Here is a 23,989-nt window from a genome sequence, read left to right as displayed (position 1 = left end):
GGGCCAAAGGAAATATCCTCCGATAACAAAGAGAAAGAAGCTTTCTGAGAAACTTCTTTGTGTTCTGTGAAATCATCTCACAGAGTTACAGCTTTCCCCTCAAGAAGCCATTCGCTAAGACAGTTCTTGTGGAACTGGCAAAGGGATATTTGGAACCCCTAGAGGCCTATGGTGAAAAAGGAAATATCCTCAGATGAAATCTGGAAAGAAGCTTTCTGAGAAACTGCTTAGTGTTCTGTTAATTCATCTCACAGAGTTTCATCTGTATATCGTGGATCTCTTTGCTAGCCTTATTTCTGTGGAATCTGAGAACAGATATTTCGGATCCCTTTGAAGACTATAGGGCCAAAGGAAATATCCTCCGTTAACAAAGAGAAAGAAGCTTTCTGAGAAACTTCTTTGTGTTCTGTGAAATCATCTCACAGAGTTACAGCTTTCCACTCAAGAAGCCTTTCGCTAAGACAGTTCTTGTGGAATTGGCAAAGGGATATTTGGAAGACATTAGTGGCCTATGGTGAAAAAGGAAATATCCTCAAATGAAATCTGGAAGGAAGCTTTCTGAGAAACTGCTTAGTGTTCTGTTAATTCACCTCACAGAGTTACATCTGTATTTCGTGGATCTCTTTGCTAGCCTTATTTCTGTGGAATCTGAGAACAGATATTTCGGATCCCTTTGAAGACTATAGGGCCAAAGGAAATATCCTTCAATAACCAAGAGAAAGAAGCTTTCTGAGAAACTTCTTTGTGTTCTGTGAAATCATCTCACAGAGTTACAGCTTTCCCCTCAAGAAGCCTTTCGCTAAGACAGTTCTTGTGGAATTGGCAAAGGGATATTTGGAAGCCCATAGAGACCTATGGTGAAAAAGGAAATATCCTCAGATGAAATCTGGAAAGAAGATTTCTGAGAAAACGCTTAGTGTTCTGTTAATTCATCTCACAGAGTTACATCTGTATTTCGTGGATCTCTTTGCTAGCCTTATTTCTGTGGAATCTGAGAACAGATATTTCGGATCCCTTTGAAGACTACAGGGCCAAAGGGAATATCCTCCGATAACAAAGAGAAGGAAGCTTTCTGAGAAACTTCTTTGTGTTCTGTGAAATCATCTCACAGAGTTACAGCTTTCCCCTCAAGAAGCCTTTCGCTAAGACAGTTCTTGTGGAATGGGAAAAGTGATCTTTGGAAGCCCATAGAGGCCTTTGGTGAAAAAGGAAATATCCTCAGATGAAATCTGGAAAGAAGCTTTCTGAGAAACTGTTCTGTGATGTGTGACTTCCACTCACAGTGTACATCTGTATTTCGTTTATCGCTTTGCTAGCCTCATTTCTGTGGAATCTGAGAACAGATATTTCGGATCCCTTTGAAGACTATAGGGCCAACGGAAATATCCTCCGATAACAAAGAGAAAGAAGCTTTCTGAGAAACTTCTTTGTGTTCTGTGAAATCATCTCACAGAGTTACAGCTTCCCCCTCAAGAAGCCTTTCGCTAAGACAGTTCTTGTGGAATTGGCAAAGGGATATTTGGAAGCCCATAGAGGCCTATGGTGAAAAAGGAAATATCCTCAGATGAAATCTGGAAAGACGCATTCTGAGAAAATGCTTAGTGTTCTGTTAATTCATCTCACAGACTTACATCTGTATTTCGTGGATCTCTTTGCTAGCCTTATTTCTGTGGAATCTGAGAACAGATATTTCGGATCCCTTTGTAGACTATAGGGCCAAAGGAAATATCCTCCGATAACAAAGAGAAAGAAGCTGTCTGAGAAACGTCTTTGTGTTCTGTGAAATCATGTCACAGAGTTACAGCTTTCCCCTCAAGAAGCCTTTCGCTAAGACAGTTCTTGTGGAATTGGCAAAGTGATATTTCGAAGCCCATACAGGCCTATGGTGAAAAAGGAAATATCCTCAGATGAAATCTGGAAAGAAGCTTTCTGAGAAACTGCTCTGTGATGTGTGACTTCCACTCACAGAGTTACATCTGTATTTCGTGGATCTGTTTGCTAGCCTTATTTCTGTGGAATCTGAGAACAGATATTTCGGATCCCTTTGAAGACTGTAGGGCCAAAGGAAATATCCTCCGGTAACAAAGAGACAGAAGCTTTCTGAGAAACGTCTTTGTGTTCTGTGAAATCATTTCACAGAGTTACAGCTTTCCCCTCAAGAAGCCTTTCGCTAAGACAGTTCTTGTGGAATTGGCAAAGGGATATTTGGAAGCCGATAGAGGCCTATGGTGAAAAAGGAAATATCCTCAGATGAAATCTGGAAAGAAGCTTTCTGAGAAAATGCTTAGAGTTCTGTTCATTCATCTCACAGAGTTACATCTGTATTTCGTGGATCTCTTTGCTAGCCTTATTTCTGTGGAATCTGAGAACAGATATTTCGGATCCCTTTGAAGACTATAGGGCCAAAGGAAATATCCTCCGATAACAAAGAGAAAGAAGCTTTCTGAGAAACTTCTTTGTGTTCTGTGAAATCATCTCACACAGTTACAGCTTTCCCCTTAAGAAGCCTTTCGCTAAGACAGTTCTTGTGGAATTGGCAAAGTGATATTTGGAAGCCCATAGAGGGCTATGGTGAAAAAGGAAATATCCTCAGATGAAATCTGGAAAGAAGCTTTCTGAGAAACTGCTTAGTGTTCTGTTAATTCATCTCACAGAGTTACATCTGTATTTCGTGGATCTCTTTGCTAGCCTTATTTCTGTGGAATCTGAGAACAGATATTTCGGATCCCTTTGAAGACTAGAGGGCCAAAGGAAATATCCTCCGATAACAAAGAGAAAGAAGCTTTCTGAGAAACTTCTTTGTGTTCTGTGAAATCATCTCACAGAGTTACAGCTTTCCCCTCAAGAAGCCTTTCGCTAAGACAGTTCTTGTGGAATTGGCAAAGGTATATTTGAAAGCCCATAGAGGCCTATGGTGAAAAAGGAAATATCCTCAGATGAAATCTGGAAAGAAGCATTCTGAGAAAATGCTTAGTGTTCTGTTAATTCATCTCACAGACTTACATCTGTATTTCGTGGATCTCTTTGCTAGCCTTATTTCTGTGGAATCTGAGAACAGATATTTCGGATCCCTATGAAGACAATAGGGCCAAAGGAAATATCCTCCGATAACAAAGAGAAAGAAGCTTTCTGAGAAACTTCTTTGTGTTCTGTGAAATCATCTCACACAGTTACAGCTTTCCCCTCAAGAAGCCTTTCGCTAATACAGTTCTTGTGGAATTGGCAAAGTGATATTTGGAAGCCCATAGAGGGCTATGGTGAAAAAGGAAATATCCTCAGATGAAATCTGGAAAGAAGCTTTCTGAGAAACTGCTTAGTGTTCTGTTAATTCATCTCACAGAGTTACATCTGTATTTCGTGGATCTCTTTGCTAGCCTTATTTCTGTGGAATCTCAGAACAGATATTTCGGATCCCTTTGAAGACTACAGGGCCAAAGGGAATATCCTCCGATAACAAAGAGAAGGAAGCTTTCTGAGAAACTTCTTTGTGTTCTGTGAAATCATCTCACAGAGTTACAGCTTTCCCCTCAAGAAGCCTTTCGCTAAGACAGTTCTTGTGGAATGGGAAAAGTGATATTTGGAAGCCCATAGAGGCCTTTGGTGAAAAAGGAAATATCCTCAGATGAAATCTGGAAAGAAGCTTTCTGAGAAACTGTTCTGTGATGTGTGACTTCCACTCACAGTGTACATCTGTATTTCGTTTATCGCTTTGCTAGCCTTATTTCTGTGGAATCTGAGAACAGATATTTCTGATCCCTTTGAAGACTATAGGGCCAACGGAAATATCCTCCGATAACAAAGAGAAAGAAGCTTTCTGAGAAACTTCTTTGTGTTCTGTGAAATCATCTCACAGAGTTACAGCTTCCCCCTCAAGAAGCCTTTCGCTGAGACAGTTCTTGTGGAATTGGCAAAGGGATATTTGGAAGCCCGTAGAGGCCTATGGTGAAAAAGGAAATATCCTCAGATGAAATCTGGAAAGACGCATTCTGAGAAAATGCTTAGTGTTCTGTTAATTCATCTCACAGACTTACATCTGTATTTCGTGGATCTCTTTGCTAGCCTTATTTCTGTGGATTCTGAGAACAGATATTTCGGATCCCTTTGTAGACTATAGGGCCAAAGGAAATATCCTCCGATAACAAAGAGAAAGAAGCTGTCTGAGAAACGTCTTTGTGTTCTGTGAAATCATGTCACAGAGTTACAGCTTTCACCTCAAGAAGCCTTTCGCTAAGACAGTTCTTGTGGAATTGGCAAAGTGATATTTCGAAGCCCATAGAGGCCTATGGTGAAAAAGGAAATATCCTCAGATGAAATCTGGAAAGAAGCTTTCTGAGAAACTGCTCTGTGATGTGTGACTTCCACTCACAGAGTTACATCTGTATTTCGTGGATCTGTTTGCTAGCCTTATTTCTGTGGAATCTGAGAACAGATATTTCGGATCCCTTTGAAGACTGTAGGGCCAAAGGAAATATCCTCCGGTAACAAAGAGACAGAAGCTTTCTGAGAAACGTCTTTGTGTTCTGTGAAATCATTTCACAGAGTTACAGCTTTCCCCTCAAGAAGCCTTTCGCTAAGACAGTTCTTGTGGAATTGGCAAAGGGATATTTGGAAGCCGATAGAGGCCTATGGTGAAAAAGGAAATATCCTCAGATGAAATCTGGAAAGAAGCTTTCTGAGAAAATGCTTAGAGTTCTGTTTATTCATCACACAGAGTTACATCTGTATTTCGTGGATCTCTTTGCTAGCCTTATTTCTGTGGAATCTGAGAACAGATATTTCGGATCTCTTTGAAGACTATAGGGCCAAAGGAAATATCCTCCGATAACAAAGACAAAGAAGCTTTCTGAGAAACTTCTTTGTGTTCTGTGAAATCATCTCACACAGTTACAGCTTTCCCCTCAAGAAGCCTTTCGCTAAGACAGTTCTTGTGGAATTGGCAAAATGATATTTGGAAGCCCATAGAGGGCTATGGTGAAAAAGGAAATATCCTCAGATGAAATCTGGAAAGAAGCTTTCTGAGAAACTGCTCTGTGATGTGTGACTTCCACTCACAGAGTTACATCTGTATTTCCTGGATCTCTTTGCTAGCCTTATTTCTGTGGAATCTGAGAACAGATATTTCGGATATCTTTGAAGACTATAGGGCCAAAGGAAATATCCTCCGATAACAAAGAGAAAGAAGCTTTCTGAGAAACTTCTTTGTGTTCTGTGAAATCATCTCACAGAGTTACAGCTTTCCCCTCAAGAAGCCTTTCGCTAAGAAACCTCTTGTGGAATTGGCAGTGATATTTGGAAGTCCTTAGAGGGCTATGGTGAAACAGGAAATATACACAGATGAAATCTGGAAAGAAGCTTGCTGAGAAACTGCTCTGTGATGTGTGACTTCCACTCATCGAGTTACAGCTATATTTCGTGAATCTCTTTGCTAGCCTTATTTCTGTGGAATCTGAGAACAGATATTTCGGATCCCTTTGAAGACTATAGGGCCAAAGGAAATATCCTCCGATAACAAAGAGAAAGAAGCTTTCTGAGAAACTTCTTTGTGTTCTGAGAAATCATCTCACAGAGTTACAGCTTTCCCCTCAAGAAGCCTTTCGCTAAGACAGTTCTTGTGGAATTGGCAAAGGGATATTTGGAAGCCCCTAGAGGCCTATGGTGAAAAAAGAAATATCCTCAGATGAAATCTGGAAAGAAGCTTTCTGAGAAACTGCTTAGTGTTCTGTTAATTCATCTCACAGAGTTACATCTGTATTTCGTGGATCTCTTTGCTAGCCTTATTTCTGTGGAATCTGAGAACAGATATTTCGGATCCCTTTGAAGACTATAGGGCCAAAGGAAATATCCTCCGATAACAAAGAGAAAGAAGCTTTCTGAGAAACTTCTTTGTGTTCTGTGAAGTCATCTCACAGAGTTACAGCTTTCCCCTCAAGAAGCCTTTCGCTAAGAAACCTCTTGTGGAATTGGCAAAGTGATATTTGGAAGTCCATAGAGGGCTATGGTGGAACAGGAAATATCCTCAGATGAAATCTGGAAAGAAGCTTTCTGAGAAACTGCTCTGTGATGTGTGACTTCCACTCACAGAGTTACATCTGTATTTCGTGAATCTCTTTGCTAGCCTTATTTCTGTGGAATCTGAGAACAGATATTTCGGATCCCTTTGAAGACTATAGGGCCAAAGGAAATATCCTCCGATAACAAAGAGAAAGAAGCTTTCTGAGAAACTTCTTTGTGTTCTGAGAAATCATCTCACAGAGTTACAGCTTTCCCCTCAAGAAGCCTTTCGCTAAGACTGTTCTTGTGGAATTGGCAAAGGGATATTTGGAAGCCAATAGAGGGCTATGGTGAAAAAGGAAATATCCTCAGATGAAATCTGGAAAGAAGCTTTCTGAGAAACTGCTCTGTGATGTGTGACTTCCACTCACAGAGTTATATCTGTATTTCGTGGATCTGTTTGCTAGCCTTATTTCTGTGGAATCTGAGAACAGATATTTCGGATCCCTTTGAAGACTATAGGGCCAAAGGAAATATCTTCCGATAACAAAGAGACAGAAGCTTTCTGAGAAACGTCTTTGTGTTCTTTGAAATCATCTCACAGAGTTACAGCTTTCCCCTCAAGAAGCCTTTCGCTAAGACAGTTCTTGTGGAATTGGCAAAGTGATATTTGGAAGCCCATAGAGGCCTATGGTGAAAAAGGAAATATCCTCAGATGAAATATGGAAAGAAGCTTTCTGAGAAACTGCTTAGTGTTCTGTTAATTCATCTCACAGAGTTACATCTGTATTTCGTGGATATCTTTGCTAGCCTTATTTCTGTGGAATCTCAGAACAGATATTTCGGATCCCTTTGAAGACTATAGGGCCAAAGGAAATATCCTCCGATAACAAAGAGAAAGAAGCTTTCTGAGAAACTTCTTTGTTTTCTGTGAAATCATCTCACAAAGTTACAGCTTTCCCCTCAAGAAGCCTTCCGCTAAGACAGTTCTTGTGGAATTGGCAAAGTGATATTTGGAAGCCCATAGAGGGCAATGGTGAAAAAGGAAATATCCTCCTATGAAATCTGGAAAGACGCTTTCTGAGAAACTGCTTAGTGTTCTGTTAATTCATCTCACAGAGTTACATCTGTATTTCGTAGATCTCTTTGCTAGCCTTATTTCTGTGGAATCTGAGAACAGATATTTCGGATCCCTTTGAAGACTGCAGGGCCAAAGGGAATATCCTCCGATAACAAAGAGAAGGAAGCTTTCTGAGAAACTTCTTTGTGTTCTGTGAAATCATCTCACAGAGTTACAGCTTTCCCCTCAAGAAGCCTTTCGCTAAGACAGTTCTTGTGGAATTGGCAAAGGGATATTTGGAAGCCCATAGAGGGCTATGGTGAAAAAGGAAATATCCTCAGATGAAATCTGGAAAGAAGCTTTCTGAGAAACTGCTTAGTGTTCTATTAATTCATCTCACAGTGTTACATCTGTATTTCGTGGATCTCTTTGCTAGCCTTATTTCTGTGAAATCTGAGAACAGATATTTCGGATCCCTTTGAAAACTATAGGGCCAAAGGAAATATCCTCCGATAAAAAAGAGACAGAAGGTTTCTGAGAAACTTCTTTGTGTTCTGTGAAATCATCTCACAGAGTTACAGCTTTCCCCTCAAGAAGCCTTTCGCTAAGACAGTTCTTGTGGAATTGGCAAAGTGATATTTGGAAGCCCATAGTGGGCTATGGTGAAAAAGGAAATATCCTCAGATGAAATCTGGAAAGAAGCCTTCTGAGAAACTGCTCTGTGATGTGTGACTTCCACTCACAGAGTTACATCTGTATTTCGTGGATCTCCTTGCTAGCCTTATTTCTGTGGAATCTGAGAACTGATATTTCGGATCCCTTTGAAGACTATAGGACCAAAGGAAATATCCTCCGATAACAAAGAGAAAGAAGCTTTCTGAGAAACTTCTTTGAGTTCTGTGAAATCATCTCACAGAGTTACAGCTTACCCCTCAAGAAGCCTTTCGCAAAGACAGTTCTTGTGGAATTGGCAAACGGATATTTGGAAGCCCATAGAGGCCTATGATGAAAAAGGAAATATCCTCAGATGAAATCTGAAAAGAAGCTTTCTGAGAAACTGCTTAGTGTTCTCTTAATTCATCTCAGAGAGTTACATCTGTATTTCGTGGATCTCTTTGCTAGCCTTATTTCTGTGGAATCTGAGAACAGATATTTCGCATCCCTTTGAAAATTATAGGGCCAAAGGAAATATCCTCCGATAACAAAGAGAAAGAAGCTTTCTGAGAAACTTCTTTGTGTTTTGTGAAATGATCTCACAGAGTTACAGCTTTCCCCTCAAGAAGCCTTTCGCTAAGACAGTTCTTGTGGAATTGGCAAAGTGATATTTGGAAGCCCATAGAGGGCTATGGTGAAAAAGGAAATATCCTCAGATGAAATCTGGAAAGAAGCTTTCTGAGAAACTGCTCTGTGATGTGTGACTTCCACTCACAGAGTTACATCTGTATTTCGTGGATCTCTTTGCTAGCCTTATTTCTGTGTAATCTGAGAACAGATATTTCGGATCCCTTTGAAGACTATAGGGCCAAAGGAAATATCCTCCGATGACAAAGAGAAAGAAGCTTTCTGAGAAACTTCTTTGTGTTCTGTGAAATCATCTCGCAGAGTTACAGCTTTCCCCTCAAGAAGCCTTTCGCTAAGACAGTTCTTGTGGAATTGGCAAAGGGATATTTGGAAGCCCATAGAGGGCTAAGGTGAAAAAGGAAATATCCTCAGATGAAATCTGGACAGAAGCTTTCTGAGAAACTGCTTAGTGTTCTGTTAATTCATCTCAGAGAGTTACATCTGTATTTCGTGGTTCTCTTTGCTAGCCTTATTTCTGTGGAATCTGAGAACAGATATTTCGGATCCCTTTGAAGACTACAGGACCAAAGGATATACCCTCCGGTAACAAAGAGAAAGAAGCTTTCTGAGAAACTTCTTTGTGTTCTGTGAAATAATCTCACAGAGTTACAGCTTTCCCCTCAAGAAGCCTTTCGCTAAGACAGTTCTTGTGGAATTTGCAAAGTGATATTTTGAATCCCATAGAGGGCTATGGTGAAAAAGGAAATATCCTAAGATGAAATCTGGAAAGAAGCTTTCTGAGAAACTGCTTTGTGATGTGTGACTTCCACTCACAGAGTTACATCTGTATTTCGTGGATCTCCTTGCTAGCCTTATTTCTGTGGAATTGAGAACAGATATTTCGGATCCCTTTGAAGACTATAGGGCCAAAGGAAATATCCTCCGATAACAAAGAGAAAGAAGCTTTCTGAGAAACTTCTTTGTGTTCTGTGAAATCATCTCACAGAGTTACAGCTTTCCCCTCAAGAAGTCTTTCGCTAAGACAGTTCTTGTGGAATTGGCAAAGGGATATTTGGAAGCCCATAGAGGCCTATGGTGAAAAAGGAAATATCGTCAGATGAAATCTGGAAAGAAGCTTTCTGAGAAACTACTTAGTGTTCTGTTAATTCATCTCACAGAGTTACATCTGTATTTCGTGGATGTCTTTGCTAGCCTTATTTCTGTGGAATCTGAGAACAGATATTTCGGATCCCTTTGAAGACTATAGGGCAAAGGAATTATCCTCTGATAACAAAGAGAAAGAAGCTTTCTGAGAAACTTCTTTGTATTCTGTGAAATCATCTCACAGAGTTACAGCTTTCCCCTCAAGAAGCCTTTCGCTAAGACAGTTCTTGTGGAATTGGCAAAGTGATATTTGGAAGCCCATAGAGGGCTATGGTGAAAAAGGAAATATCCTCAGATGAAATCTGGAAAGAAGGTTTCTGAGAAACTGCTCTGTGATGTGTGACTTCCACTCACAGAGTTACATCTGTATTTCGTGGATCTCTTTGCTAGCCTTATTTCTGTGGAATCTGAGAACAGATATTTCGGATCCCTTTGAAGACTATAGGGCCAAAGGAAATATCCTCCGATAACAAAGAGAAAGAAGCTTTCTGAGAAACTTCTTTGTGTTCTGTGAAATCATCTCACAGAGTTACAGCTTTCCCCTCAAGAAGCCTTTCGCTAAGACAGTTCTTGTGGAATTGGCAAAGTGATATTTGGAAGCCCATAGAGGGCTATGGTGAAAAAGGAAATATCCTCAGATGAAATCTGGAAAGAAGCTTTCTGAGAAACTGCTTAGTGTTCTGTTAATTCATCTCACAGGGTTACATCTGTATTTCGTGGATCTCTTTGCTAGCCTTATTTCTGTGGAATCTGAGAACAGATATTTCGGATCCCTTTGAAGAGTATAGGAACAAAGGAAATATCCTACGGTAACAAAGAGAAAGAAGCTTTCTGAGAAACTTCTTTGTGTTCTGTGAAATCATCTCACAGAGTTACAGCTTTCCCCTCCAGAAGCCTTTCGCTAAGACAGTTCTTGTGGAATTGGCAAAGTGATTTTTGGAAGCCCATAGAGGGCTATGGTGAAAAAGTAAATATCCTCAGATGAAATCTGGAAAGAAGCTTTCTGAGAAACTGCTCTGTGATGTGTGACTTCCACTCACAGAGTTACATCTGTATTTCTTGGATCTCTTTGCTAGCCTTATTTCTGTGAAATCTGAGAACAGATATTTCGGATCCCTTTGAAGACTATAGGGCCAAAGGAAATATCCTCCGATAACAAAGAGACAAAAGGTTTCTGAGAAACTTCTTTGTGTTCTGTGAAATCATCTCACAGAGTTACAGCTTTCCCCTCAAGAAGCCTTTCGCTAAGACAGTTCTTGTGGAATTGGCAAAGTGATATTTGGAAGCCCATAGAGGGCTATGGTGAAAAAGGAAATATCCTCAGATGAAATCTGGAAAGAAGCTTTCTGAGAAACTGCTCTGTGATGTGTGACTTCCACTCACAGAGTTACATCTGTATTTCGTGGATCTCTTTGCTAGCCTTATTTCTGTGTAATCTGAGAACAGATATTTCGGATCCCTTTGAAGACTATAGGGCCAAAGGAAATATCCTCCGATGACAAAGAGAAAGAAGCTTTCTGAGAAACTTCTTTGTGTTCTGTGAAATCATCTCGCAGAGTTACAGCTTTCCCCTCAAGAAGCCTTTCGCTAAGACAGTTCTTGTGGAATTGGCAAAGGGATATTTGGAAGCCCATAGAGGGCTAAGGTGAAAAAGGAAATATCCTCAGATGAAATCTGGACAGAAGCTTTCTGAGAAACTGCTTAGTGTTCTGTTAATTCATCTCAGAGAGTTACATCTGTATTTCGTGGTTCTCTTTGCTAGCCTTATTTCTGTGGAATCTGAGAACAGATATTTCGGATCCCTTTGAAGACTACAGGACCAAAGGAAATATCCTCCGGTAACAAAGAGAAAGAAGCTTTCTGAGAAACTTCTTTGTGTTCTGTGAAATAATCTCACAGAGTTACAGCTTTCCCCTCAAGAAGCCTTTCGCTAAGACAGTTCTTGTGGAATTTGCAAAGTGATATTTTGAATCCCATAGAGGGCTATGGTGAAAAAGGAAATATCCTAAGATGAAATCTGGAAAGAAGCTTTCTGAGAAACTGCTTTGTGATGTGTGACTTCCACTCACAGAGTTACATCTTTATTTCGTGGATCTCCTTGCTAGCCTTATTTCTGTGGAATTGAGAACAGATATTTCGGATCCCTTTGAAGACTATAGGGCCAAAGGAAATATCCTCCGATAACAAAGAGAAAGAAGCTTTCTGAGAAACTTCTTTGTGTTCTGTGAAATCATCTCACACAGTTACAGCTTTCCCCTCAAGAAGCCTTTCGCTAAGACAGTTCTTGTGGAATTGGCAAAGGGATATTTGGAAGCCCATAGAAGCCTATGGTGAAAAAGGAAATATCGTCAGATGAAATCTGGAAAGAAGCTTTCTGAGAAACTACTTAGTGTTCTGTTAATTCATCTCACAGAGTTACATCTGTATTTCGTGGATGTTTTTGCTAGCCTTATTTCTGTGGAATCTGAGAACAGATATTTCGGATCCCTTTGAAGACTATAGGGCAAAGGAATTATCCTCTGATAACAAAGAGAAAGAAGCTTTCTGAGAAACTTCTTTGTATTCTGTGAAATCATCTCACAGAGTTACAGCTTTCCCCTCAAGAAGCCTTTCGCTAAGACAGTTCTTGTGGAATTGGCAAAGTGATATTTGGAAGCCCATAGAGGGCTATGGTGAAAAAGGAAATATCCTCAGATGAAATCTGGAAAGAAGGTTTCTGAGAAACTGCTCTGTGATGTGTGACTTCCACTCACAGAGTTACATCTGTATTTCGTGGATCTTTTTGCTAGCCTTATTTCTGTGGAATCTGAGAACAGATATTTCGGATCCCTTTGAACACTATAGGGCCAAAGGAAATATCCTCCGATAACAAAGAGAAAGAAGCTTTCTGAGAAACTTCTTTGTGTTCTGTGAAATCATCTCACAGAGTTACAGCTTTCCCCTCAAGAAGCCTTTCGCTAAGACAGTTCTTGTGGAATTGGCAAAGTGATATTTGGAAGCCCATAGAGGGCTATGGTGAAAAAGGAAATATCCTCAGATGAAATCTGGAAAGAAGCTTTCTGAGAAACTGCTTAGTGTTCTGTTAATTCATCTCACAGGGTTACATCTGTATTTCGTGGATCTCTTTGCTAGCCTTATTTCTGTGGAATCTGAGAACAGATATTTCGGATCCCTTTGAAGAGTATAGGAACAAAGGAAATATCCTACGGTAACAAAGAGAAAGAAGCTTTCTGAGAAACTTCTTTGTGTTCTGTGAAATCATCTCACAGAGTTACAGCTTTCCCCTCCAGAAGCCTTTCGCTAAGACAGTTCTTGTGGAATTGGCAAAGTGATTTTTGGAAGCCCATAGAGGGCTATGGTGAAAAAGTAAATATCCTCAGATGAAATCTGGAAAGAAGCTTTCTGAGAAACTGCTCTGTGATGTGTGACTTCCACTCACAGAGTTACATCTGTATTTCGTGGATCTCTTTGCTAGCCTTATTTCTGTGAAATCTGAGAACAGATATTTCGGATCCCTTTGAAGACCATAGGGCCAAAGGAAATATCCTCCGATAACAAAGAGACAGAAGGTTTCTGAGAAACTTCTTTGTGTTCTGTGAAATCATCTCACAGAGTTACAGCTTTCCCCTCAAGAAGCCTTTCGCTAAGACAGTTCTTGTGGAATTGGCAAAGTGATATTTGGAAGCACATAGTGGGCTATGGTGAAAAAGGAAATATCCTCAGATGAAATCTGGAAAGAAGCCTTCTGAGAAACTGCTCTGTGATGTGTGACTTCCACTCACAGAGTTACATCTGTATTTCGTGGATCTCCTTGCTAGCCTTATTTCTGTGGAATCTGAGAACTGATATTTCGGATCCCTTTGAAGACTATAGGGCCAAAGGAAATATCCTCCGATAACAAAGAGAAAGAAGCTTTCTGAGAAACTTCTTTGAGTTCTGTGAAATCATCTCACAGAGTTACAGCTTTCCCCTCAAGAAGCCTTTCGCAAAGACAGTTCTTGTGGAATTGGCAAAGGGATATTTGGAAGCCCATAGAGGCCTATGATGAAAAAGGAAATATCCTCAGATGAAATCTGGAAAGAAGCTTTCTGAGAAACTGCTTAGTGTTCTCTTAATTCATCTCACAGAGTTACATCTGTATTTCTTGGATCTCTTTGCTAGCCTTATTTCTGTGGAATCTGAGAACAGATATTTCGGATCCCTTTGAAGATTATAGGGCCAAAGGAAATATCCACCGATAACAAAGAGAAAGAAGCTTTCTGAGAAACTTCTTTGTGTTCTGTGAAATCATCTCACAGAGTTACAGCTTTCCCCTCAAGAAGCCTTTCGCTAAGACAGTTCTTGTGGAATTGGCAAAGTGATATTTGGAAGCCCATAGTGGGCTATGGTGAAAAAGGAAATATCCTCAGATGAAATCTGGAAAGAAGCTTTCTGAGAAAGTGCTCTGTGATGTGTGACTTCCACGAACAGAGTTACATCAGTATTTCGTGGATCTCTTTGCTAGCCTTATTTCTGTGTAATCTGAGAACAGATATTTCGGATCCCTTTGAAGACTATAGGGCCAAAGGAAATATCCTCCGATGACAAAGAGAAAGAAGCTTTCTGAGAAACTTCTTTGTGTTCTGTGAAATCATCTCGCAGAGTTACAGCTTTCCCCTCAAGAAGACTTTCGCTAAGACAGTTCTTGTGGAATTGGCAAAGGGATATTTGGAAGCCCATAGAGGGCTAAGGTGAAAAAGGAAATATCCTCAGATGAAATCTGGACAGAAGCTTTCTGAGAAACTGCTTAGTGTTCTGTTAATTCATCTCAGAGAGTTACATCTGTATTTCGTGGTTCTCTTTGCTAGCCTTATTTCTGTGGAATCTGAGAACAGATATTTCGGATCCCTTTGAAGACTACAGGACCAAAGGAAATATCCTCCGGTAACAAAGAGAAAGAAGCTTTCTGAGAAACTTCTTTGTGTTCTGTGAAATAATCTCACAGAGTTACAGCTTTCCCCTCAAGAAGCCTTTCGCTAAGACAGTTCTTGTGGAATTTGCAAAGTGATATTTTGAATCCCATAGAGGGCTATGGTGAAAAAGGAAATATCCTAAGATGAAATCTGGAAAGAAGCTTTCTGAGAAACTGCTTTGTGATGTGTGACTTCCACTCACAGAGTTACATCTGTATTTCGTGGATCTCCTTGCTAGCCTTATTTCTGTGGAATTGAGAACAGATATTTCGGATCCCTTTGAAGACTATAGGGCCAAAGGAAATATCCTCCGATAACAAAGAGAAAGAAGCTTTCTGAGAAACTTCTTTGTGTTCTGTGAAATCATCACACACAGTTACAGCTTTCCCCTCAAGAAGCCTTTCGCTAAGACAGTTCTTGTGGAATTGGCAAAGGGATATTTGGAAGCCCATAGAAGCCTATGGTGAAAAAGGAAATATCGTCAGATGAAATCTGGAAAGAAGCTTTCTGAGAAACTACTTAGTGTTCTGTTAATTCATCTCACAGAGTTACATCTGTATTTCGTGGATGTCTTTGCTAGCCTTATTTCTGTGGAATCTGAGAACAGATATTTCGGATCCCTTTGAAGACTATAGGGCAAAGGAATTATCCTCTGATAACAAAGAGAAAGAAGCTTTCTGAGAAACTTCTTTGTATTCTGTGAAATCATCTCACAGAGTTACAGCTTTCCCCTCAAGAAGCCTTTCGCTAAGACAGTTCTTGTGGAATTGGCAAAGTGATATTTGGAAGCCCATAGAGGGCTATGGTGAAAAAGGAAATATCCTCAGATGAAATCTGGAAAGAAGGTTTCTGAGAAACTGCTCTGTGATGTGTGACTTCCACTCACAGAGTTACATCTGTATTTCGTGGATCTCTTTGCTAGCCTTATTTCTGTGGAATCTGAGAACAGATATTTCGGATCCCTTTGAAGACTATAGGGCCAAAGGAAATATCCTCCGATAACAAAGAGAAAGAAGCTTTCTGAGAAACTTCTTTGTGTTCTGTGAAATCATCTCACAGAGTTACAGCTTTCCCCTCAAGAAGCCTTTCGCTAAGACAGTTCTTGTGGAATTGGCAAAGTGATATTTGGAAGCCCATAGAGGGCTATGGTGAAAAAGGAAATATCCTCAGATGAAATCTGGAAAGAAGCTTTCTGAGAAACTGCTTAGTGTTCTGTTAATTCATCTCACAGGGTTACATCTGTATTTCGTGGATCTCTTTGCTAGCCTTATTTCTGTGGAATCTGAGAACAGATATTTCGGATCCCTTTGAAGAGTATAGGAACAAAGGAAATATCCTACGGTAACAAAGAGAAAGAAGCTTTCTGAGAAACTTCTTTGTGTTCTGTGAAATCATCTCACAGAGTTACAGCTTTCCCCTCCAGAAGCCTTTCGCTAAGACAGTTCTTGTGGAATTGGCAAAGTGATTTTTGGAAGCCCATAGAGGGCTATGGTGAAAAAGTAAATATCCTCAGATGAAATCTGGAAAGAAGCTTTCTGAGAAACTGCTCTGTGATGTGTGACTTCCACTCACAGAGTTACATCTGTATTTCGTGGATCTCTTTGCTAGCCTTATTTCTGTGAAATCTGAGAACAGATATTTCGGATCCCTTTGAAGACTATAGGGCCAAAGGAAATATCCTCCGATAACAAAGAGACAGAAGGTTTCTGAGAAACTTCTTTGTGTTCTGTGAAATCATCTCACAGAGTTACAGCTTTCTCCTCAAGAAGCCTTTCGCTAAGACAGTTCTTGTGGAATTGGCAAAGTGATATTTGGAAGCACATAGTGGGCTATGGTGAAAAAGGAAATATCCTCAGATGAAATCTGGAAAGAAGCTTTCTGAGAAACTGCTCTGTGATGTGTGACTTCCACTCACAGAGTTACATCTGTATTTCGTGGATCTCCTTGCTAGCCTTATTTCTGTGGAATCTGAGAACTGATATTTCGGATCCCTTTGAAGACTATAGGGCCAAAGGAAATATCCTCCGATAACAAAGAGAAAGAAGCTTTCTGAGAAACTTCTTTGAGTTCTGTGAAATCATCTCACAGAGTTACAGCTTTCCCCTCAAGAAGCCTTTCGCAAAGACAGTTCTTGTGGAATTGGCAAAGGGATATTTGGAAGCCCATAGAGGCCTATGATGAAAAAGGAAATATCCTCAGATGAAATCTGGAAAGAAGCTTTCTGAGAAACTGCTTAGTGTTCTCTTATTTCATCTCACAGAGTTACATCTGTATTTCTTGGATCTCTTTGCTAGCCTTATTTCTGTGGAATCTGAGAACAGATATTTCGGATCCCTTTGAAGATTATAGGGCCAAAGGAAATATCCACCGATAACAAAGAGAAAGAAGCTTTCTGAGAAACTTCTTTGTGTTCTGTGAAATCATCTCACAGAGTTACAGCTTTCCCCTCAAGAAGCCTTTCGCTAAGACAGTTCTTGTGGAATTGGCAAAGTGATATTTGGAAGCCCATAGTGGGCTATGGTGAAAAAGGAAATATCCTCAGATGAAATCTGGAAAGAAGCTTTCTGAGAAAGTGCTCTGTGATGTGTGACTTCCACGAACAGAGTTACATCTGTATTTCGTGGATCTCTTTGCTAGCCTTATTTCTGTGTAATCTGAGAACAGATATTTCGGATCCCTTTGAAGACTATAGGGCCAAAGGAAATATCCTCCGATGACAAAGAGAAAGAAGCTTTCTGAGAAACTTCTTTGTGTTCTGTGAAATCATCTCGCAGAGTTACAGCTTTCCCCTCAAGAAGCCTTTCGCTAAGACAGTTCTTGTGGAATTGGCAAAGGGATATTTGGAAGCCCATAGAGGGCTAAGGTGAAAAAGGAAATATCCTCAGATGAAATCTGGACAGAAGCTTTCTGAGAAACTGCTTAGTGTTCTGTTAATTCATCTCAGAGAGTTACATCTGTATTTCGTGGTTCTCTTTGCTAGCCTTATTTCTGTGGAATCTGAGAACAGATATTTCGGATCCCTTTGAAGACTACAGGACCAAAGGAAATATCCTCCGGTAACAAAGAGAAAGAAGCTTTCTGAGAAACTTCTTTGTGTTCTGTGAAATAATCTCACAGAGTTACAGCTTTCCCCTCAAGAAGCCTTTCGCTAAGACAGTTCTTGTGGAATTTGCAAAGTGATATTTTGAATCCCATAGAGGGCTATGGTGAAAAAGGAAATATCCTAAGATGAAATCTGGAAAGAAGCTTTCTGAGAAACTGCTTTGTGATGTGTGACTTCCACTCACAGAGTTACATCTGTATTTCGTGGATCTCCTTGCTAGCCTTATTTCTGTGGAATTGAGAACAGATATTTCGGATCCCTTTGAAGACTATAGGGCCAAAGGAAATATCCTCCGATAACAAAGAGAAAGAAGCTTTCTGAGAAACTTCTTTGTGTTCTGTGAAATCATCTCACACAGTTACAGCTTTCCCCTCAAGAAGCCTTTCGCTAAGACAGTTCTTGTGGAATTGGCAAAGGGATATTTGGAAGCCCATAGAGGCCTATGGTGAAAAAGGAAATATCGTCAGATGAAATCTGGAAAGAAGCTTTCTGAGAAACTACTTAGTGTTCTGTTAATTCATCTCACAGAGTTACATCTGTATTTCGTGGATGTCTTTGCTAGCCTTATTTCTGTGGAATCTGAGAACAGATATTTCGGATCCCTTTGAAGACTATAGGGCAAAGGAATTATCCTCTGATAACAAAGAGAAAGAAGCTTTCTGAGAAACTTCTTTGTATTCTGTGAAATCATCTCACAGAGTTACAGCTTTCCCCTCAAGAAGCCTTTCGCTAAGACAGTTCTTGTGGAATTGGCAAAGTGATATTTGGAAGCCCATAGAGGGCTATGGTGAAAAAGGAAATATCCTCAGATGAAATCTGGAAAGAAGGTTTCTGAGAAACTGCTCTGTGATGTGTGACTTCCACTCACAGAGTTACATCTGTATTTCGTGGATCTCTTTGCTAGCCTTATTTCTGTGGAATCTGAGAACAGATATTTCGGATCCCTTTGAAGACTATAGGGCCAAAGGAAATATCCTCCGATAACAAAGACAAAGAAGCTTTCTGAGAAACTTCTTTGTGTTCTGTGAAATCATCTCACAGAGTTACAGCTTTCCCCTCAAGAAGCCTTTCGCTAAGACAGTTCTTGTGGAATTGGCAAAGTGATATTTGGAAGCCCATAGAGGGCTATGGTGAAAAAGGAAATATCCTCAGATGAAATCTGGAAAGAAGCTTTCTGAGAAACTGCTTAGTGTTCTGTTAATTCATCTCACAGGGTTACATCTGTATTTCGTGGATGTCTTTGCTAGCCTTATTTCTGTGGAATCTGAGAACAGATATTTCGGATCCCTTTGAAGAGTATAGGAACAAAGGAAATATCCTACGGTAACAAAGAGAAAGAAGCTTTCTGAGAAACTTCTTTGTGTTCTGTGAAATCATCTCACAGAGTTACAGCTTTCCCCTCAAGAAGCCTTTCGCTAAGACAGTTCTTGTGGAATTGGCAAAGTGATATTTGGAAGCCCATAGTGGGCTATGGTGAAAAAGGAAATATCCTCAGATGAAATCTGGAAAGAAGCTTTCTGAGAAAGTGCTCTGTGATGTGTGACTTCCACGAACAGAGTTACATCTGTATTTCGTGGATCTCTTTGCTAGCCTTATTTCTGTGGAATCTGAGAACAGATATTTCGGATCCCTTTGAACACTATAGGGCCAAAGGAAATATCCTCCGATAACAAAGAGAAAGAAGCTTTCTGAGAAGCTTCTTTGTGTTCTGTGAAATCATCTCACAGAGTTACAGCTTTCCCCACCAGAAGCCTTTCGCTAAGACAGTTCTTGTGGAATTTGCAAAGTGATATTTGGAAGCCCATAGAGGGCTATGGTGAAAAAGGAAATATCCTCAGATGAAATCTGGAAAGAAGCTTTCTGAGAAACTGCTTAGTGTTCTGTTAATTCATCTCACAGAGTTACATCTGTATTTCGTGGATCTCTTTGCTAGCCTTATTTCTGTGGAATCTGAGAACAGATATTTCGGATCCCTTTGAAGACTATAGGGCCAAAGGAAATATCCTCCGATAACAAAGAGAAAGAAGCTTACTGAGAAACTTCTTTGTGTTCTGTGAAATCATCTCACAGAGTTACAGCTTTCCCCTCAAGAAGCCTTCCGCTAAGACAGTTCTTGTGGAATTGGTAAAGGGATATTACGAAGCCCATAGACGGCTACGGTGAAAAAGGAAATATCCTCAGATGAAATCTGGAAAGAAGCTTTCTCAGAAACTGCTCTGTGATGTGTGACTTCCACTCACAGAGTTACATCTGTATTTCGTGGATCTCCTTGCTAGCCTTATTTCTGTGGAATCTGAGAACAGATATTTCGGATCCCTTTGAAGACTATAGGGCCAAAGGAAATATCCTCCGATAACAAAGAGAAAGAAGCTTTCTGAGAAACTTCTTTGTGTTCTGAGAAACCATCTCACAGAGTTACAGCTTTCCCCTCAAGAAGCCTTTCGCTAAGACAGTTCTTGTGGAATTGGCAAAGGGATATTTGGAAACCCATAGAGGGCTATGGTGAAAAAGGAAATATCCTCAGATGAAATCTGGAAAGAAGCTTTCTGAGAAAGTGCTTAGTGTTCTGTTAATTCATCTCACAGAGTTACATCTGTATTTCGTGGATCTCTTTGCTAGCCTTATTTCTGTGGAATCTGAGAACAGATATTTCGGATCCCTTTGAAGATTATATGGCCAAAGGAAATATCCTCCGATAACAAAGAGAAAGAAGCTTTCTGAGAAACTTCTTTGTGTTCTGTGAAATCATCTCACAGAATTACAGCTTTCCCCTCAAGAACCCTTTCGCTAAGACAGTTCTTGTGGAATTGGCCAAGGGGTATTTGGAAGCCCATAGAGGGCTATGGTGAAAAAGGAAATATCCTCAGATGAAATCTGGAAAGAAGCTTTCTGAGAAACTGCTTAGTGTTCTGTTAATTCATCTCACAGAGTTACATCTGTATTTCGTGGATCTCTTTGCTAGCCTTATTTGTGTGGAATCTGAGAACAGATATTTCGGATCCCTTTGAAGACTATAGGGCCAAAGGAAATATCCTCCGATAACAAAGAGAAAGAAGCTTTCTGAGAAACTTCTTTGTGTTCTGTGAAATCATCTCACAGAGTTACAGCTTTCCCCTCAAGAAGCCTTTCGCTAAGACAGTTCTAGTGGAATTGTCAAAGGGATATTTGGAAGCCCATAGAGGCCTACGGTTAAAAAGGAAATATCCTCAGATGAAATCTGAAAAGAAGCTTTCTGAGAAACTGCTTAGTTTTCTCCTAATTCATCTCACAGGGTTACATCTGTATTTCGTGGATCTCTTTGCTAGCCTTATTTCTGTGGAATCTGAGAACAGATATTTCGGATCCCTTTGAAGATTATAGGGCCAAGGGAAATATCCTCCGATAACAAAGAGAAAGAAGCTTTCTGAGAAACTTCTTTGTGTTCTGTGAAATCATCTCACAGAGTTATAGCTTTCCCCTCAAGAAGCCTTTCGCTAAGACAGTTCTTGTGGAATTGGCAAAGTGATATTTGGAAGCCCATAGAGGGCTATGGTGAAAAAGGAAATATCCTCAGATGAAATCTGGAAAGAAGCTTTCTGAGAAACTGCTCTGTGATGTGTGACTTCCACTCACAGAGTTACATCTGTATTTCGTGGATCTCTTTGCTAGCCTTATTTCTGTGGAATCTGAGAACAGATATTTCGGATCCCTTTGAAGACTATAGGGCCAACGGAAATATCCTCCGATAACAAAAAGAAAGAAGCTTTCTGAGAAACTTCTTTGTGTTCTGTGAAATCATCTCACAGAGTTACAGCTTTCCCCTCAAGAAGTCTTTCGCTAAGACAGTTCTTGTGGAATTGGCAAAGGGATATTTGGAAGCCCGTAGAGGTCTATGGTGAAAAAGGAAATATCCTCAGATGAAATGTGGAAAGAAGCTTTCTGAGAAACTGCTTAGTGTTCTGTTAATTCATCTCACAGAGTTACATCTGTATTTCGTGGATCTCTTTGCTAGCCTTATTTCTGTGGAATCTGAGAAGAGATATTTCGGATCCCTTTGAAGAGTATAGGACCAAAGGAAATGTCCTACGGTAACAAAGAGAAAGAAGCTTTCTGAGAAACTTCTTTGTGTTCTGTGAAATCATCTCACAGAGTTACAGCTTTCCCCTCAAGAAGCCTTTCGCTAAGACAGTTCTTGTGGAATTGGCAAAGTGATTTTTGGAAGCCCATAGACGGCTACGGTGAAAAAGTAAATATCCTCAGATGAAATCTGGAAAGAAGATTTCTGAGAAACTACTTAGTGTTCTGTTAATTCATCTCACAGAGATACATCTGTATTTCGTGGCTCTCTTTGCTATCCTTATTTCTGTGGAATCTGAGAACAGATATTTCGGATCCCTTTGAAGACTATAGGGCAAAGGAATTATCCTCTGACAACAAAGAGAAAGAAGCTTTCTGAGAAACTACTTTGTATTCTGTGAAATCATCTCACAGAGTTACAGCTTTCCCCTGAAGAAGCCTTTCGCTAAGACAGTTCTTGTGGAATTGGCAAAGTGATATTTGGAAGCCCATAGAGGGCTATGGTGAAAAAGGAAATATCCTCAGATGAAATCTGGAAACAAGCTTTCTGAGAAACTGCTCTGTGATGTGTGACTTCCACTCACAGAGTGACATCCGTATTTCGTGGATCTCTTTGCTAGCCTTATTTCTCTGGAATCTGAGAACAGATATTTCGGATCCCTTTGAAAATTATAGGGCCAAAGGAAATATCCTCCGATAACAAAGAGAAAGAAGCTTTCTGAGAAACTTCTTTGTGTTCTGTGAAATCATCTCACAGAGTTACAGCTTCCCCCTCAAGAAGCCTTTCGCTAAGACAGTTCTTGTGGAATTGGCAAAGGGATATTTGGAAGCCCATAGAGGCCTATGGTGAAAAAGGAAATATCCTCAGATGAAATCTGGAAAGACGCATTCTGAGAAAATGCTTAGTGTTCTGTTAATTCATCTCACAGACTTACATCTGTATTTCGTGGATCTCTTTGCTAGCCTTATTTCTGTGGAATCTGAGAACAGATATTTCGGATCCCTTTGTAGACTATAGGGCCAAAGGAAATATCCTCCGATAACAAAGAGAAAGAAGCTGTCTGAGAAACGTCTTTGTGTTCTGTGAAATCATGTCACAGAGTTACAGCTTTCCCCTCAAGAAGCCTTTCGCTAAGACAGTTCTTGTGGAATTGGCAAAGTGATATTTCGAAGCCCATACAGGCCTATGGTGAAAAAGGAAATATCCTCAGATGAAATCTGGAAAGAAGCTTTCTGAGAAACTGCTCTGTGATGTGTGACTTCCACTCACAGAGTTACATCTGTATTTCGTGGATCTGTTTGCTAGCCTTATTTCTGTGGAATCTGAGAACAGATATTTCGGATCCCTTTGAAGACTGTAGGGCCAAAGGAAATATCCTCCGGTAACAAAGAGACAGAAGCTTTCTGAGAAACGTCTTTGTGTTCTGTGAAATCATTTCACAGAGTTACAGCTTTCCCCTCAAGAAGCCTTTCGCTAAGACAGTTCTTGTGGAATTGGCAAAGGGATATTTGGAAGCCGATAGAGGCCTATGGTGAAAAAGGAAATATCCTCAGATGAAATCTGGAAAGAAGCTTTCTGAGAAAATGCTTAGAGTTCTGTTCATTCATCTCACAGAGTTACATCTGTATTTCGTGGATCTCTTTGCTAGCCTTATTTCTGTGGAATCTGAGAACAGATATTTCGGATCCCTTTGAAGACTATAGGGCCAAAGGAAATATCCTCCGATAACAAAGAGAAAGAAGCTTTCTGAGAAACTTCTTTGTGTTCTGTGAAATCATCTCACACAGTTACAGCTTTCCCCTTAAGAAGCCTTTCGCTAAGACAGTTCTTGTGGAATTGGCAAAGTGATATTTGGAAGCCCATAGAGGGCTATGGTGAAAAAGGAAATATCCTCAGATGAAATCTGGAAAGAAGCTTTCTGAGAAACTGCTTAGTGTTCTGTTAATTCATCTCACAGAGTTACATCTGTATTTCGTGGATCTCTTTGCTAGCCTTATTTCTGTGGAATCTGAGAACAGATATTTCGGATCCCTTTGAAGACTAGAGGGCCAAAGGAAATATCCTCCGATAACAAAGAGAAAGAAGCTTTCTGAGAAACTTCTTTGTGTTCTGTGAAATCATCTCACAGAGTTACAGCTTTCCCCTCAAGAAGCCTTTCGCTAAGACAGTTCTTGTGGAATTGGCAAAGGTATATTTGAAAGCCCATAGAGGCCTATGGTGAAAAAGGAAATATCCTCAGATGAAATCTGGAAAGAAGCATTCTGAGAAAATGCTTAGTGTTCTGTTAATTCATCTCACAGACTTACATCTGTATTTCGTGGATCTCTTTGCTAGCCTTATTTCTGTGGAATCTGAGAACAGATATTTCGGATCCCTATGAA

Source organism: Macaca fascicularis, chromosome 17 (assembly GCF_037993035.2).
Source record: "Macaca fascicularis isolate 582-1 chromosome 17, T2T-MFA8v1.1".
Lineage (NCBI taxonomy): Eukaryota > Metazoa > Chordata > Mammalia > Primates > Cercopithecidae > Macaca > Macaca fascicularis.
This window is presented reverse-complemented; position numbering follows the sequence as displayed.